The sequence below is a fragment of the Miniopterus schreibersii genome (assembly GCF_964146895.1).
Source record: "Miniopterus schreibersii genome assembly, chromosome: 3".
NCBI classification, from domain to species: domain Eukaryota; kingdom Metazoa; phylum Chordata; class Mammalia; order Chiroptera; family Miniopteridae; genus Miniopterus; species Miniopterus schreibersii.
The window spans coordinates 75,347,583-75,364,715 of NC_138103.1; the positions used below are offsets into that span (position 1 = coordinate 75,347,583).

The 17,133-nt window shown below is 41.1% G+C and overlaps 1 protein-coding gene across 3 annotated transcripts in view; it reads left to right on the forward strand.

The window, feature by feature from the left end:
* The first annotated feature begins 1,609 nt into the window (after positions 1–1,609).
* The window catches only part of ELOVL7 (ELOVL fatty acid elongase 7), a 69,383-nt gene continuing 53,859 nt past the window's right edge, over positions 1,610–17,133 (forward strand). The window contains exons 1-2 of one of the 3 annotated variants that reach the window (XM_081131074.1): positions 1,685–1,847; positions 14,958–15,030. The gene's annotated coding sequence lies outside the window, so the exon portion shown is untranslated. Of the gene's footprint in view, positions 1,848–14,957; positions 15,031–17,133 lie in introns of all 3 variants that reach the window. The other 2 variants (XM_081131073.1, XM_081131076.1) reach the window with 2 other exon arrangements.

Genomic DNA, 17,133 nt, shown 5'->3' on the forward strand with positions numbered 1-17,133 from the left:
GGCCGTTAGCCATGCTTTTTCCACTGACAGCAGTGCTATAAACCAGATGGCATAAAGGCTGGCCACATCACCGCTTTAAAATTTTGGCTGAATGCTTCCTTCCATTGTGGTCTTCCCTAACCACCTCAACACTGCAGCTCCCCACTTCCAAAGCCCCTATCTCTTCTTCACTGTTCTTTGCAGCCCTGATCATAACATGAACACTGCATATTGCCTACTCACCTACACAGTCTGTCGTTCCCAATAGAATGAATGTGCACTCCCGGAGAACAGCATTTTTAATTTTTTTTGGTGGTTTATTGTCTGTTGAATCTTCAGGACCTGGAACATAGTAGCATTCAATAACTGTTAAGCAAATGAATCCATTTGACCTTCGGCATGTTTGAAATTTCATAAGTATATGTATATATAGATTGGTAGGTAGTGACAGACCTCAGAGACAAATATCATTAAGCAATTGTCTCTAATTCCCAAAAGATCTCCCAAATCTACTAAACAACCTGTTTTTATTATGAAAGCAAAGTTATCTAAAAGGAAGGAGAAATCCTTGACTTCAACTTTCTTTCCTTTGTGTGTGTGTGTGTTTTTTGTTTGTTTGCTTTCCTTTCAATGGCTACTGTGTGGGCTCTCTAACTTTTACATAAAACATTTAAAACCTCATATTCAATACAGTAGGATTAGGCGATGGAAGGCAAACTGTGAGGAAAATAGGCTTCTGGTCCACCCAGTGCCCATCCTACCCACCCTCTTCAGTAATTGGAGTTTAAGCATGTCCTGAGCCCATGCTTAAACTCACCGCACAAAACCACAGGCCTCAGGCCCTGTTTGTGCGAGGCTTGGGTCAGGACTGCAACCCCTCAGTTTATTTTTCAGTGTTCTGGACAGTAACTCAGTTCTAGTTCTTGGTTTTGCTTTTAAAGTCTTGGGACCATTGTTTTACCTTCCAGCTATGGATGTCATGATTCCAAAACACAACAGCGTTTAGAGGACCTTAATCAGAAACAAGACCAGGTAAGTTAAAAAAATAAAGGAGGGCACGTGCACACGCGTGAGGTGCAGCCTCACCCAATCCAACAGTAGCAGTTAAGGAGAAAGTTGGCTAGACTTTGTTTCCTGCAACAGTTGCTGTTACTAACCAGGAAAGGAGTTAGATTATATACAATTTGCTCTTCCTTCTCTAAGAGCTCCTCCACTCCCCTTAATAAGCAGAGGATGCAGCCCAAGTCGGGCCTCTCGCCCTGGCTGCATCTGGCCTCCGTTTTAGATTAAGAATTAACCCTCCGAATAGCCTTTGCAGGAGCAGGAACGCCCTTATTTCTCCCTCTCCGCCGCCAGCCTCGCCCTGGGCCAGGTTTTCCCCATTTCAGATTTTTTCTAGTGTCATCCCTGAATCATGCCTGACGACAGTTTTCACTCTGATTATGCTAAGTCTCGAGATGAGCTCCGGGGATGACACTGCGCTCAGAAAGAAACGTGAACAGGCCGTGGGCCAGAACGGACCCCCCAAAGCGGCCAGCAGCGCCGTCCGGCCGCGCTCCGAGCCCCGGGCTAGCGGCTCGAGCCGGGCGCGGGCGGGGCCCCGGGGCGCGCGCCCAGCCGGCCGCTCCCCGGGCCCGCGGCGGCTCCACCCTCCCGCCCCTCGCGGGTACCTGGCAGGCGGGCGGGGGCGGCGCAGCGCGGCGTCACGCAGCGGGGTGGGAGAGTGGGCAGGTGACAGCGCGGCGGCCTCCTCCCCTTTCTCAGCCGAGTCGGCCGCCCGGGCTGCGAGGCCGCTGTGAGGAGCTCCGTGCTCGCGCCGCCACCCTCCGCTCTCGCGCGCCGGGCGCTTCGGCTCCGCTCCCCGAAGGGTGAGTGCGGGGCTCTGGGCCCGCGGGCTGGGGCCAAACTTTTGCAGGGCGTGGAGGAGAAGAGATGGGGGAAGACAGAGAGAGACCCCGAGGGCCGGGGTTCGGGAGCAGCCGAATGGAGGAACTTGGGCGCTGCGCGCGGGGATTGGGATCCGGGTGCCGGAGACCCGGGGAGCCGCCAGGGCCCTCCCTGGGCTCGGCGTGGGGGGGCAGGGAGTTCCCGCACCTCGGCCTGCGGTGCTGAGGGAGAAAGGCCCTTCACCGCTGGAGGGCGGGGCCGCCGCGCTCACCTGTGCGCCGCCTGCGAGCCCCCCGTCGGCCCAGCGACCCAAAGGGACCGTGGCGACCGGCTCTCCCCGGGGCTTTGCGCCTCCCCTAAGCGCTCCCACGCGGCGCGGGTCCTTCTGTTCCGGGCGGGAAGACAAAGGTGCTCGCTGGTAGGACTGGGAGAGGGAGGACCTGCTCGACCTTGACTGCCGAGGTCACGTTCCCAGCTCCGGGATCTGGCCTCGCTCCCCCCTCCCCCCAGGACCCCCGAGCCCCTTTCTTCCTGCTCCCTTCCCCTCTGGGGCGCTTTGGTGTCCTTGAGGCCGGAATGAACTTGGGGCGCTGCCTCTTTAGCTCCCGGAGCTGCATCCTGTCCCGGCGGCTGGTGGCCGAGGAGCGGAGTGATGAGCACATAGCCGTGGAACAGGTCGTTCTGGGGAGGGAGACGGGAAAGCCTGCTGCTCCCTGCTCCGAGGTCGCTGCGCGAGGAAATGGGCCTCTCCCCGCGGTCGGTCAGCGCTGATTCAAACTTACCGGATGCAGAGGCTGCGCCGTGGGGAGCGCGCCGCAGACGGGGGACGGGAGGGTCGGGTCCCTGCCGCGTCCTGCGGCCGTGCGGGTGGGGAGACTAGTCCCACACCCACGGAAGAATAGTTTTGGCGAGCCACGCCTTTTCCTTCTCGCCGAGATGTCCCCTCGGAAAGCATTGCCCCTTAAGCCTATTTCATGCCTCGCTTTTATTGTTCAGCTGCTGTGAAAGGCATCGATACTTTGTGGCTGCCCCAGTCTTCCCCTCACTTGCTTATTAATTCCCTTACTTGGTAGTTTCTGCTCCTACTACTGGCCAGAGATTGTTCCTCCCAAGGTCACTGAGGACTGCCCCCCCCCCCCAATGGCAGATATTTATCAAAGGCTTTATGTGCAGGGCACTGTTCTAAGAACTTGTGTTAACTCTGAATCTTCTCAAGGATCCAGGGAGGTAAATCATAATGTCCTCGTTTTACGGATGAAGAAACTGGCACAGCGGCTTGCCCAGGGCTCAGGAGTATCGGGGGACTGCAGCCCGGCTGTGGCCGGCGCGGGGCCGTGGGCCCCTGCATGCTTTCTGCCCACTGGCCCTTTCTCGGGCCCTGTTTCCTGAAGCGCTGTGCCATGTGCAGGATCGTTCACCAGACTCCTCTCCGGTTCCTCTTTTCCTCCTTGTGTCGCTTTGTACCGGTTTGGGTTCTTCTTTTTAAGATTTTATAAGGACACTGTGCCTGCCGATGATAGTGTCCGTTCCTGGAATATAAAAGATCTGTGACTGACATTTCTCTGTATTTAAAGGCCTCTCTCCGAGCAAAGCAAATTGTCCCAACCCCAAGACACAGGCACTGGGACTCTAGAGATTTGGTCAGGGAATGGGAGAGCATTTCTTTCTCTGTTTCTACAACTGCAAAAGCCTATAACTTTTTAGGCTTTTTCTACTGTCATTTCCAACAGTCATTTCTACTGTCGGTTATTTTCTTTCATAAATTTCAATGTCCACAAAAAGATTGTGAACATCTTGGTACATCTTCGGGCCTTACAACCACTAGTTGCTTGATACATGTTTGCATATTATCGTCAGTGAATTAGGGTAGCACAAATCAGGTGGGTTTCCTGACGTCGGAAAACTTTTAAATTTTTAAGCCAGGTTTCACAGGATGTTAAGGAGTTTGCATTGGTAGATGTGGGGGCACTGGCAGGCATTGTAGAAGAGAAAAGCCTCTGCCAACTCCGTTGCTACAGATGGGAACCCAGCTATCCTGGCTAAACATTACACTCAGAAGTGTAATGAAGAGGACCGTATCGGAAGAGAACACGAACCCAGTTATCTTAGCTAATAAACATTAAATTTAGAAGTGTAATGGAGTAGGACCATATCTCCAGAGAATCATGAATCCTAATCTTATCTTAGAAAAACAAGATATGAAACCACAGTAAGTTGCCAAAAAGCTACAACCCATTTTTATTGAAAAATGCAACATATACATAGAAGTGCATACAACACAAGCGAAGAGATGACCACATCAGACAAGTTTGGCTGTAGATTGACTCTCTTATTCTGGCAATAGCTCTGATAATTGGATGAGACTGCAGACAGGCCAAAGAGAAATCTTTTCCCCAAAAACCTCTGTATAAGGCAGTGTGGGCCTGGATTAATCCCGAGAGGCATTGTGTTGTGCCTACTTTTTTCTCTCTTAAGTAGCAGCAATTCAATTTAATATGAACAGTGTTATTAAACCACTTTTGCATGTTTTCTACTGTGTCAGTTTCCCAGGGCTGTTGTAAATAAAGCAGCACAAACTGGGTGGCTTAAAACAGCAGAAACTTATTGTTTCAAAGCTCTGGAAGATATACATCTGAATCAGGGTGTCGACAGTGTTGATTACTCCTGAGGGCTTTGAAGGAGAATCTGTTCCACGCCTCTCTCCGAGCTTCCTGGTGACAGCGGCAGTCCTTGGCTCGCGGATGTTCTATTCCAGTATCTGACTTAGTCTTCACCTAGCATCCTCCCTGTGTGTCTCTCCTCACATGGCCATTATCTTATAAGGACATCGGTCATATTGGGTTAACGTATGACCTCATCTTAACTAATTACATCTGCAAACGCCACTTCCAAAATTATGTCACATTCTGAGGTACTTAGGGCTGGGATGTCAACATATCTTTCTGGGGGTCACAATTCACCCATAACAGGGACTAAGGTAGACACTGGGATATACATAAAAGGAAGCTCTCTGGTCTTTCTTTTTATTATTGAATTTATTGGGGTGACATTGGTTAATAAAATTATATAGGTTTCAGATGCGCAATTCTATAACACATCATCTGTATATTGTTTTGTGTGTTCACCACCCCAAATCAGATCTTCTTCCATCACCATTTATGGCCCCTTTACCCTCTCCTCCCCCTCCTCCCCCCCTTTTCTCTCTGGCAATCACCATACTATTGTCTGTGTCTATGAGTTTTTCCCCCCTTAATCTCTCTACCTTTTTTACCCAGCCCCCCAAACTCCTCCCTTCTGACAGCTGTCAGTCTGTTCTCTGTATCCATGAGTCTGTCTCCACTTTGTTAGTCGATTTTGTTCATTAGATTCCATATATAGTGAAATCATATGGTATTTGTCTTTCTCCGACTGGATTATTTCACTTAACATAATACACTCTAGGTCTATCCATTCTGTCCCAAAGGATAAGACACCCTTCTTGTTCATGGCTATGTAGTATTCCATTGTATAGATATACCACAGCTTTTTTAATCCACTCATCCAATGATGGACACTTGGAATGCTTCCAAATCTTGACTTTTGTAAAATGCTGCAGTGAACATAGGGGTGCACATGTTCTTTCAAATTAGTGTTTTGGATTTCTTTGGGTATATTCCCAGAAGTGGAATCAATGGGTCATAAGGAAGTTCCATTTTTAATTTTAAAAAATTTTATTTATTGATTTTTAGAGAGAGAGAAGAAGGGGGAGACAGACAGGCATCAATTTGTTGTTCTACCTCCTTATGCATTCATTGGTTGCTTCTTTTTTTTTTTTTTTAATATATCTTTATTGATTTCAGAGAGAGGAAGGGAGAGGGAAAGAGAGAGATAGAAACATCAATGATGAGAGAGTCATCGATCGGCTGTAGCCCGCAACCTGGGCATGTGCCCTGACTGGGAATTGAACCCTGATTGCCTGGATCCTAGGTTGATGCTCAACTGCTGAGCCACGCCCGGCTGGGCATGGTTGCTTCTTGTATGTGCCCTGACAGGAAATCAAACCTACAACATTGGTGTATCAGGATTCCATTTTTAATTTTTTGAGGTAACTTCATACTGTTTTCCACAGTGACTGCACCACTCTGCATTCCCATTGTATGTTTTTGCCTCCTTTGTCAAATATTAATTGACCATAAAGGCTTGATTTTATTTCTGGGCTTTCTATTCTGTTCCATTGATCTATATGTCTGTTTTTATGCTAGTACCATGCTGTTTTAATTACTATGGCCTTGTAGTATATTTTGATATCAGGTAGTGTGATTCCTCCAAGTTTGTTCTTCTTTCTTCAGATTGCTGTGGCTATTAAGGGTCTTTTGTGATTTCATGTAAGTTTTTGGAACATTTGTTCTAGTTCTGTGATATACACCATTGGTATCTTGATAGGAATTCTATTGAATCTATAGATTGCTTTGGGTGGTACAGACATTATAATGATGTTAATTTTTTCTGTCCATGAACATGGTCTATGTTTTGACTTATTTGTATCTTCAGTGTCTTTCTTCAGTGTCTTATAACTTTCTGAATACAGATTTTTTTACATCCTTGGTTAAATTTATTCCTAGGTATTTTATTTATTTATTTTTGATGTAATTGTAAAGGGATTGTTTTCGTAGCTTCCGTTTCTAATAGTTCATTGTTGGTGTATAAAAACTGCAACTGATTTCTGGATATTTATTCTGTATCCTGCTACTTTACTGAATTCATTTATCTGTTTAGTAGTTTTTTGGTGGTATCTTTAGGGTTCTCTATATACAGTATCATGTCATCTGCAAATAATGACAGTTTTATGTCTTCCTTTCCAATTTGGATGCCTTTTATTTCTTCTTGTCTGATTGCTGTGGCTAGAACTATATTGAATAAGAGTGGTGAAAATGGACTTCCCTGTCTTGTTTCTGATCTTAAGGGAAACACTTTTAGTTTTTGCTCATTAAGTATGCTGTTGGCTGTAGGTTCATCATATATGGCCTCTATTCATTGAGATATGTTTCCTCTATTCCCATTTTGCTAAGAGTTTTTATAAGTAGGTGCTGGATTTTATCAGATGCTTTTTCTGCACCTATTGATATGATCATGTGGTTTTTATCCTACATTTTGTTTATGTAGTGTATCGTTTTTATTGATTTGCAGATATTGTACCAACCCTGCATCCCCGGAATAAATCCCACTTGATCATGGTGTATGATCTTTTCAGTGTACTGCAGGATCTTGTTTGCTAGTATTTTGTTGAGGATTTTAGCATCTACATTCATCAGAAACATTGACCTATAATTTTCTTTCTTTGTCATGTCCTTATCTGGTTTTAGAATTAGGATAATGCTGGCCTCATAAAATGAGCTTGGGAATTTTTCCATCTCTTGAATTTTTTGGAGTAGTTTGAGAAGGACAGGTGTTAGTTATTCTTTGAATATTTGGCAAAATTCATGTGTAAAGCCATCCAGTCCAGGATGTTTATCTGTTGGGAGTTTTTTGATTGCTGCTTCAGTTTTATTAGTTGTAATCTGTCTATTCAGACTCTCTGATTCTTCCTGATTCAGTTTTGGAAGATCATATGTTTTTAGGGATTTTTTCATCTCGTCCAGGTTGTCCAGTTTGTTGGCATATAGTCGTTGGAGTATTTACTTACAATCCTTTGTATTCCTTTGTATCAGTTGTTACTTCTATTCTTTCATTTCTGATTTTATTTGTTTGGGTTCTCTTTTTTCTTGAGGAATCTGGTTAAATGTTTGTCAATCTTGTTAATCGTTTTAAAGAACCAGCTCTTGGTTTGATTGATCTTTTGTTTTAGAATCTATTTCATTTATTTCTGCTCTGATCTTTATTATTTCCTTTCTTCGACTCACATTGGGCTGTTTGTTGTTCTTTTTCAAGTTCTGTTAAGTGTAAAATTAGATTGTTTATTTGAGATTTTTGTTTCTTGAGATAGTTCTGTAATACTATGAATTTCCGTCTTAGGACTGCTTTCACTGTGTCCCATTGATTTTGGGTTGTTGTGTTCTCACTTTCATTTGTTTCAAGCTATCGTTTATTTCTTTTAGATCTTATTATTAACCAACTCATTGTTTAGTAACATGTTATTCAGCCACCATGTCTTTGTGTGTTTATCAGTTTTTTTCTTGTGATTGATTTCTAGTTTCATATCATTATGGTCAGATTGATATGATTTCAGTCTTCTTCAATTTATTGAGACTTGTTTTGTGTCCTAACATATGGTCTATCCTAGAAAATGTTCCATGTGCACTTGAAAAGAATGTGTATTCTGCTGCTTTGAGGTAAAATGCTGTGAAGATATCAATTAAATCCACCTGATCTAGTGTGCCATTTAAGGCCACTGTTTTCTTGATGATTTTCTGTCTGGAAGATCTATCCATTCATGTCAATGGGGTATTAAAATCACCTACTTGTGATTTTATTACTGTCAATTTCTCCCTTTATGTCCATAAAAATTTGGAAAGCCCTCTGATCTTAAATAACTGCTAGTTGACATTAAAGAAATAAGACTTTCCCTAATTTGTTTAATTGTCTATTCTCCTTGGGGTGCTACTTATGCAAACATCAGTTTTAGGATGTGGAAGAATGCTATTTACCAAACAAATTATTTTGGAACATTTGTAAATATGGTAGCATATAAATTGGAAGATAACCTTGAAGTTCAGTAATAAACATATTTTTAGAAACATATTTTTAAAGAAAGATATATCTTAGATGTGTTTCTGTTGACTCATTTAATCTGGACCACAAAGTAAAAAAATGTTGAAAACTAATACAAATTTGTCACTTTATAAGATTGATCTTATAAAAAACTTGACATGTCCAATTATTTCTAGTTGACTTAGATATGTTAAAAGCATATAATATTACATTGTCAAGTAAAATTATCATTTTTAAATGATAGAAGTAGGCACACCATCATATTATCTAGGTGAAATAAGTTACCATATAACTTACAAGTCTGCCATATTAAAGACAAGTCTTTATCCATCTAGAGAAGCAGCCACACAGGCCCTATACACCAGCAGCCCAGCTTCTTTGTCCCCTTTACTACAAGGTAATAGAGCCAAACCTACCCCAAATTAGGGAGTTTCAGAAGTGCATATAAAAATAATTGAGTGTCAGCTTTTTGTCAGACAAGATGCTAAAGCCAGTTCAGGTCTGTGTGGGTTCGAGGGAGGTTAACAGTAACAGTACAGTGTGATAAACAGTCATTAACACAGATGGTGTTGGGGAAGCCAAGCAAAGTAAGGCAGACAAAGTTGCCCTCCTGAGGTGGAAGAAGGAAGATTGGAAGTTAGGGCGGCAGAGAAATGGGGTGAGAGTAGAAAATCAAATTCAGGCTGAGAGAATGCAGGTGCAATCAGAGAATTGCAAGTGCTGTAAAATCCCCGCAGAGGAAGCTGTGAGATGAGGTTGCCTAGGTATGCAGGGGCTGGGGTACTGAGAGCCAGGTTTGACCTACCAAAGATTTTGAATTTTATCCCAAAGTAGATTGGGAGCCATTAGAGACCTATAAGAAGGGGAGGGACCTGGTGGTGAAGGCCTGGGGCCAGGGGGTGGGTGCAGGGTGGAAAAGGTCAATGGGGAAAAAAGGAACATCTGTAATACTTTCAACAATAAAGATAAATTAAAAGAAAAAATTTGTATTTTAAAACACTGGCATTTGCATCTTCTCTTTGAAGCCGTTCCTCCTCCCACTGGAGGCCCTGTCTCAGTTCTCTATCTGATCTATCTGATCTAAGTTCCTTGTTTACATGCAATATCTTGATTATGCTCAGTGTGCATAACAATTTTGGAATAGAAAATAAACTACATAGGTGTCCTTTATGCCACACGTTTATAGAATGCTCATGCCTACATTTAAGATTTAAACATTTTGTTGACAGTCACGAGGTGAAAAGTTTTGGCACATTTTAAGTATCAGTAATAGTTGCAGGAAGGCACTGCATGCACTTGCTCATGAATCCTCTGAAGCCAGCAAGGTGTGCACCATAATCCTCATAGCACACGTGGGTGCAAGAAAGTAAAGAAAGGTGCTCAGACAAGAAAAGTAGAAAGAGTGAACACTTTTTTTACTTTTCTGCACACATGTGTACCATGCGGATTATGGTTAGAAGTCCACAGCCAAGATTGAAATCTGAGTATAATTAGTGCTTAGGCTTTTCCCGCTCTGCACACTAACTCTGTGGGTTGATGTTTTAGAGGGTATAAAAGACACCAGGGTTCTGATAGCACTCGATAGTTTTGTGTGAGCACAGGCAACCTGACTTAGACTTTTAGGGTGAGTAGTAGAGCTGTGAGAACTTCTAAGGATTTGATAGTAGTTCCTTATCTAAACACACACCCTCCTCCTTCCTTTCTGTCCCACATTCCTGGGTTTTGTCTTAATAGCACATTTGTGATTTCTGTGTTTATTATAATTAAATGGCATAACAAGGACAGAAAAAAAGTAAAAGGTGCTTGTATTTAAGGATGACTTATCCTAAGTCTGTGCAGGGGCTTCTCTGCTCACCCCTCTTTGTACCTGTCTTTTTCCTGCCTTCTCTAGACAGCAGTGCTGTGTTGGATCCTGTGGACCAAAAAAATTTGTTTTAGAAGCAAACCAATAGACAAACTAATGCTGACCTCACATTCTAACCCCTCTGCTGTTTATCATTCAGTTAGCTAGAAGGCACAGGCTTATCCCTTCAGTCTCTCTGAAATTCTAACAGGTGTGACTTTAACTTGAAGAAAGAAAGGAGCTAGAAATAACATTCTTAGCAACCCAGAGTCCACTTACTGATTATTCAGTAGCTTAAGGTGAGTTTCTGAGTAAACGTAGACTGGAATTTAAAAAATAAAGTTGCTAGAATCACTATTCATTGTTCAAAGAGGGGGGAAATGGGCAGTAGATATAATATTTCACAGTAGTTAATAAAAAATATCTTATATTGAATATATGTGCTTGCCATTTCTCTAGCTAAAAGACAGTTGGATGTTGACAATTGCATGTGGTTCATCCTAATACAAAGACAATCCTCTTGACATCTAACCAGTTGACCAGGGAGCCTGTGCGCTTCATTTCCCCATAAAGCAGACTGCCTGCTGCCCAGGCTGCCAGTAGCCTGTTCCTTGTTCCAACTGCTAGGTTACTGACTCAACAATAGTCTATTGTATTTATTGCAAGCCTGTTGGTGCCAGTTACACTTGTTACTGTGATTAGATAATTTAAAAAGTATGAAAATCTATGAAACAAAAGTACAATTAGGAAGATTCCATAAAAGTTAGTGACTAAAAATGTGGGCAGGAAAACTAAAAGACTGGAGAGAAAATTATAAAAACTTGGAGGTAATAACCCAACCTTGCTTTACAAGTTTGTTTTGTGGTTGTTTTTTTAGTTTTTAATTCACTTAGAAAATTAAAACTGGAAATTGTAGAAAATAAACTTGGAATATGGTTTATATAAGAAAAATATCAGGGAGGTATTTCTCCTCAAGGAAAAGTTGAAACAGCTTTGGAAAATTGGAGACTTAATGCTTATTTATGTGTCTTGAGGTTAAGTCAATGTTTATGGTGTATACATACTTTTTTGATTCTTTACTGTAAGCAATATTTTTGATTAACCGACCAGAACCAGTCAAAATTACTGCTGCTGTTAGTCTGACTATTATAGTTTATACCCTAGTATAGTTAAGTAGTCAGAAACTTTGCCTGTAGTTATTCTAAGGACATACATTAATAAAAACCACTTGAAATTTGCCGTTGGGAATGTAAAAAGCAGAAGATTGCTTTTTCTTTGCTAAGCATACCATACTAATGAACTCATACTTCTCATTTTAAATTAGGGTTTTCACTTCCATGTAACATTTAAGTTTATTTTAATAATGTGAACCAATATGTAGAACCTAGAGCTGGTTCCTACCTCCCTTAAATGACTTCCATAAAAATTGAAAGCAAAAATACATAGTATAGCATTAGCTAGAATCTATTAAACTTGATAAATTTCTTAGTGCTGTTAAGCTGACAGGTTGAATTGGGCAAGATAAACCTTATTCTAGATTCAAACTAATTACAGAAGTGTAGTAGTTTTTCTAAAGCTTTACAAGTTAGTGAAAAAAGACTGAACTGATAAAATGAGAAAAATAAAAGTACATTTTATAATACTAGCATTATTGGACACTTGCTATGTGCTAGGCACTTTGCTAACTTCTACATATGCCTTATCTTATTTATTCTTCACAGGTATTGTTTCCATTTTACTAACAAATAAACTAACTCATATAGAAGTCAAGTAACTTGCCCAAAGTCATATGGTTAGTAAGTAAGTAATGGAGCTGGGAATCAGACCCAGTTTAGTCTGAACTTCAGTGCTGATATGCCCATGCTTTTACCAGTGTATGAGGCAGCAATGCAGTACTTTCCATCTGAATTTCTGATATTGGGGTGGTTTTTCTGTAAGCCGTTTATATGAGAGGTGATCCTAGAGAGTTCCAGCAGAGAAAGGGAAGGGAGGCAGCTCGTACAGGGCATATTAATGAAGATGCTACTACTACGCCTATGGGAACAGGGGCTTCCCTCCCACTGCAGCATGCCTCAGAGGTATCCCACCTAAGGGGCGAAAAAGCAAAACCTTTGCTGGGTTATGAATATGTAGACAATTTTTTCTAAAGGTATGTCTTATCTTTATTAATAGTAACCAATACCTATTTAGTTCACAATTTACAAAATTCTGTGTATTATCTCATTTAATTTCCTTCATTCTTCTCACAATATTTTTAAGTTAAATTTATTGGGCGCCACTGGTTAATAACATATGTTTCAAGAGTACCATTCTATAATACATCATCCATATGTTGCATTTTGTGTTCCCCACTCAAAGCCTGGTCTCCCTCCTTCACCAGGTATTTGACCTCCCTTTTCCTCTTCATCACCCCCTTGGGCCTCTGTCGTCTGTGTCCTTGCATTTGTTTGTTTTGTTAAAGACATGTCAAAGTGTTTCTAGCTGGAAAGGACCTTAGAGGGCATTTATGCCAACCTCCACTTTTACAGATGAGAAAACTGAAATCCAGCGAGGCCAAGTCATTTGGTCAAGGTCACAGGCCTATTTAGTACGCTGGGACCAGAAGCAAGTTCTGATTAGAGTTCAAGTGCTTTTCTAACTTACTATTTTTTCTTTGTTAGTCTTATTCTGAATGTGCTTTACTACTGAATTCTTTATGTTCCTAAATTGCCCCATTCCCATCTTTGTCTAAAAGTAACAACATTGATTACTCCTTATACTCTACTGTAGAATTTGAACGGGGCAAAGATTATGCTTCCCCCATGCTACAGGTGGGAAAACTGAAGCTCAGGGCAATGCACCATAGTCTCCAAAGTTAAAGGTTATTTATTTGTGAAAGACAGGAAATAATTTATGTGAAACACTTAATAAAATTAACTTACTATATGTATAAAAAGGATTAGCCTTTAATGTTAATGTTGGAATTAGGCCAATAATATTGACAAGAACGAACTATGTAGACTTTATCCATGCTGTAAGGACACAGTTTGCATAGATAGCCAGACCCTAGAAAAGAGATATCTCCCACATCCTGGGTAGTGTTCATGTCTGTTGTTGTTCTCTGGAAGAAAGATTTCTACTTTTTAAATGTTAGGTCAGTGTTCACTCATTTATGAAATAAACATTGGCTATAGACACTGGGGATGTAAAAATCTAGAAGTCATCTCCTCTCCTCATTTCTTTCTTTATATCATGCCCACATTCAAATTCACAGCAGTCATGTCAGCTATGTATGCAAATTGCATCAATTAACTCCTAATCCTGCTGTCTCCTTCAGTCAATTCCCTATCGAGCAGCCGAATTAATTTTTAAAAACATAAGTTAGATTATGTCATTGCTTTGCTTAAAAGCCTCCGATGAGAGGTTCAGTTTGCAAGATGTAGAGTCCTAGAGATGGATGGTGGCGACGATTGCACAATGTGAATGTACTTAATACCGCTGAACAGTACACTTAAAAATGGTTAAGATGGTAACTTTTATGTTATGTGTATTTTACCGTAGTTTTTAAAAAAGAAAAATAGTCATACTAAAATGAAATAAAAAGTCTCTGATGGCTTCCTGTTGCACCTAGAATAAAACTCTGGCTCTTTAATTTAGGCCTCAAGACCCTGCCTGGGTCTATATCCCTCCCCATCTGAAAGACACTTGGAGAAGTGGTTCTGCGGGTCATCTGGCATAACTCTCCTTGTGCTCTGCTTCCTGTTCTTCTCATGTACAGTTTGTTGCCTCTAGGCCCGTACCCTTGCTGTTATGTCCTCTAGGATCACCCGCCCCTCATATCTTCTCAAGTGTTCTCAGTCTTTCTGACTGTTCTTCTCTTGTGGTCCTCTTTCCCGAGTGACTCTGTCACTTCACTCTCATGTTGCATTTCTTCATAACTTTCGCCACTGTTTGTCTTACTTATGTTTGTGTGTACCTTTGTTTACTTGTGTGTCTTCCCACAAGAAAGTCAACTCTATGAGAACAGGGATCTTGCTGTACGTATCCCTAGTGGCAACAGGGGTGCTTGGCACATAGTAGGTGGTCAAATATGTATTGAATAGTGAATGGAGATATGGTCCCTTCCCTGAAGGACCTTGTAGTTTCTGATCCTGAGTCTCAGGAGCCCTGAGTTGTGACTGTGAACAAGGTCTCTGAGAGCCTCTCAGCTAAGGCGCACATAGAGAATGGGCAGCTAGTTCTGCCCAAAATAAAATGACGTGGGGGAGGAGAGAATGATGTTGGGGGCAAGAGTCAAAAACACATGAAGTGTTTCCTCTCATTCTATATCCCTCTCCATCTAAAAGAAAAATAAGAGAAAACAAAAATATAGCTACATATCAGTAGCCAGGCATGAACCCTGCCCAAGCCAAGCTTTAAGTGAAAATTGTGTGAGATATCATATATCACATTCCCAGAAATGCCTGACTCCTCTAGACCATTTGCTCTTTGAGGGTCCATTATGAGCACTCAATTGTATTAGTCAATAAGACTGTGTTGCCAAAATGAGACCAAAATCTTACCAAACTCTCTGTCATTTCAGAATTATCTTCTCTGGCATGAGTTTCCCAATGACAATCAAAGCTCACCCTTTCCATCCGGCTGTCATATTGCAGGTAGTTTTGTGGGTAACTGAACTTTCATGTGCATATTTTTTATTAATATTTTTCATGGTAAATATAGGAAAAGTTATATAGAGACTTATGATAATAGACAGATTTTCTGTGCTTGACATGGGAAATCATACTTCCATATAATCAGGAAAATCTGATTATTTTCTGACTAAGGTAACAATATATGCTGATTTTAGAAATGTGGAAAACTTATAACAGAAAACCAAAAACTTGTAGTAAGTAAGAAAACAGACATCGCCCATAATCCCAATGTCGACATAAGAAAGTCCAAACCTGTAGATAATTCTTTATGAGTTTTTTGAGCCAGACTGATCTCAAATGTTCTGGAGAATAACAATTTTTCAGCTGCTTGTATGCATTTGAAATTAAAGAGAGGGCATAAGAAAGAGGGGAGAAAGCGAAGCGGGTATAACTTCGGTATTTCAAAGATGCATTAACCTAGATGCCAGAGAACAGTGGGCAGGGCTGGCTTAAAGCCGCTTACTGCAAGTTAATATAACGGGTCTGACTACACACCGTGACCTGCCCAGTTAGAATTTTATGATCAGATCATCCTGTGAGGTTACTTTCCATAGAACCCCTTTTCTGTCCTCTCCACCAACCAGAAATTACCACTGTAACATTTTGGTAAATTGCTTTGTAGTCTCTTGTAGGCATTTTTTTTTTTTTTTGATAGTTTGTCAAAGCTTTTCTTTGAAAAAGTTGGAAACTATTTAGGTGAAGAAACAGAAAACATCTCCTAGTATACCTAAAAAAACAAACTCCAAATGAACTTATAAGTATTTTCAACATGGAAATGTTATTTCTTTTTACACACTCATATTGTGGAAATTTCCAAACATTTATAAAAGTAGAGCGAATATTCTAATGAACCCGATGTAGACATGACCCAGGCTCATGGCTAATCTTATTTATCTGTAAATATTTTGAATATCTTCAAAAGATCAGGACTTAACAAAAATTACCACAACGCTGTTATTACACCTAAAAAGTTTAAAGTAATCCATTAATGCCATCAAATAACCAATCATTAGGAAAATTATAAAAAATAAATAAATCAGATGCTGACTACAGGGTGGTAGTATAGAGATTGTTGGCTAATAAGATCATATGCCGTCTATTTAACAAATTGTATAAAGAGCCACAAGAAAATGTTAAAAACAATAGAAATTCACTTAATGCTTGTCTCATGAAGATAAATATTAATGTTATTAAGCAGTCTGACAATTTATATTTTAATAACTATTGTTTCTTTATTCCCAGTGCTTAATTTAAAATGCAGTGTTCACCTATAACAAATGAATTTTTAAACTCTTTTATGCATTTTTGGGGTTAGTACTGAGTGAAAGTATGAATCTGGATACATAAAAGTTCCCATAGATCCCATGCTGTGATATATTTAATACGTTTTCCTAAAACTACAAATGTTTTACCTGAAGAAGAATAAAATGAGATCATGGTAGGCATATGCTCTGTTAATAAAGCAGAGTGAATCCATTCATTCTTAGGGTTTATTTCAGTAGTAGAAACAATTTTTATGCTATTAAAGGCACATGTTAACTTTTAAAGGAAAAAAAAGCAAAACCTGAAAATCTGAATAATTTATTTGTATTACAGATATTGTGAGAGTATAACAGAGAGACTTCAGGGAACAGCAAGAAAGTTTACTTGACTGAGAGACTAGTTTATCAGGAATGAGAGTGAGCGGGGATGGCAGAGAGTAAAAGGAGTCCAGTTAATGAAGCCTACCGTCAGGAATTCCAGCTTGGCTCCATTACAGATTTCTGAAAAGAGAAAGGACCTGGTCAGGGGTGCTTTGAACTGGCTGATTCAGGTTGCTGGCTTGTCACACTGTCAAGTGGACAGGAAACTAGGCTGTGAAATAGGAGAGGTTCTGGCTGCCTGGGTGGGTGGAAAGGAATGAGAGGGGCTGAGAGAGGGAAGGGAAGGTAAAGAAGGGAGCCTGGATAGGGAAGGACAGGAGGCCGAGGTTTCGAGCCTGGAGGCATGGGTGGATCGTGGTGCCAAGGTTGGTCTTGGGAAAACTGGGTTAGGGGAATGTTTTGGTTGAGATTCTGAAACTTG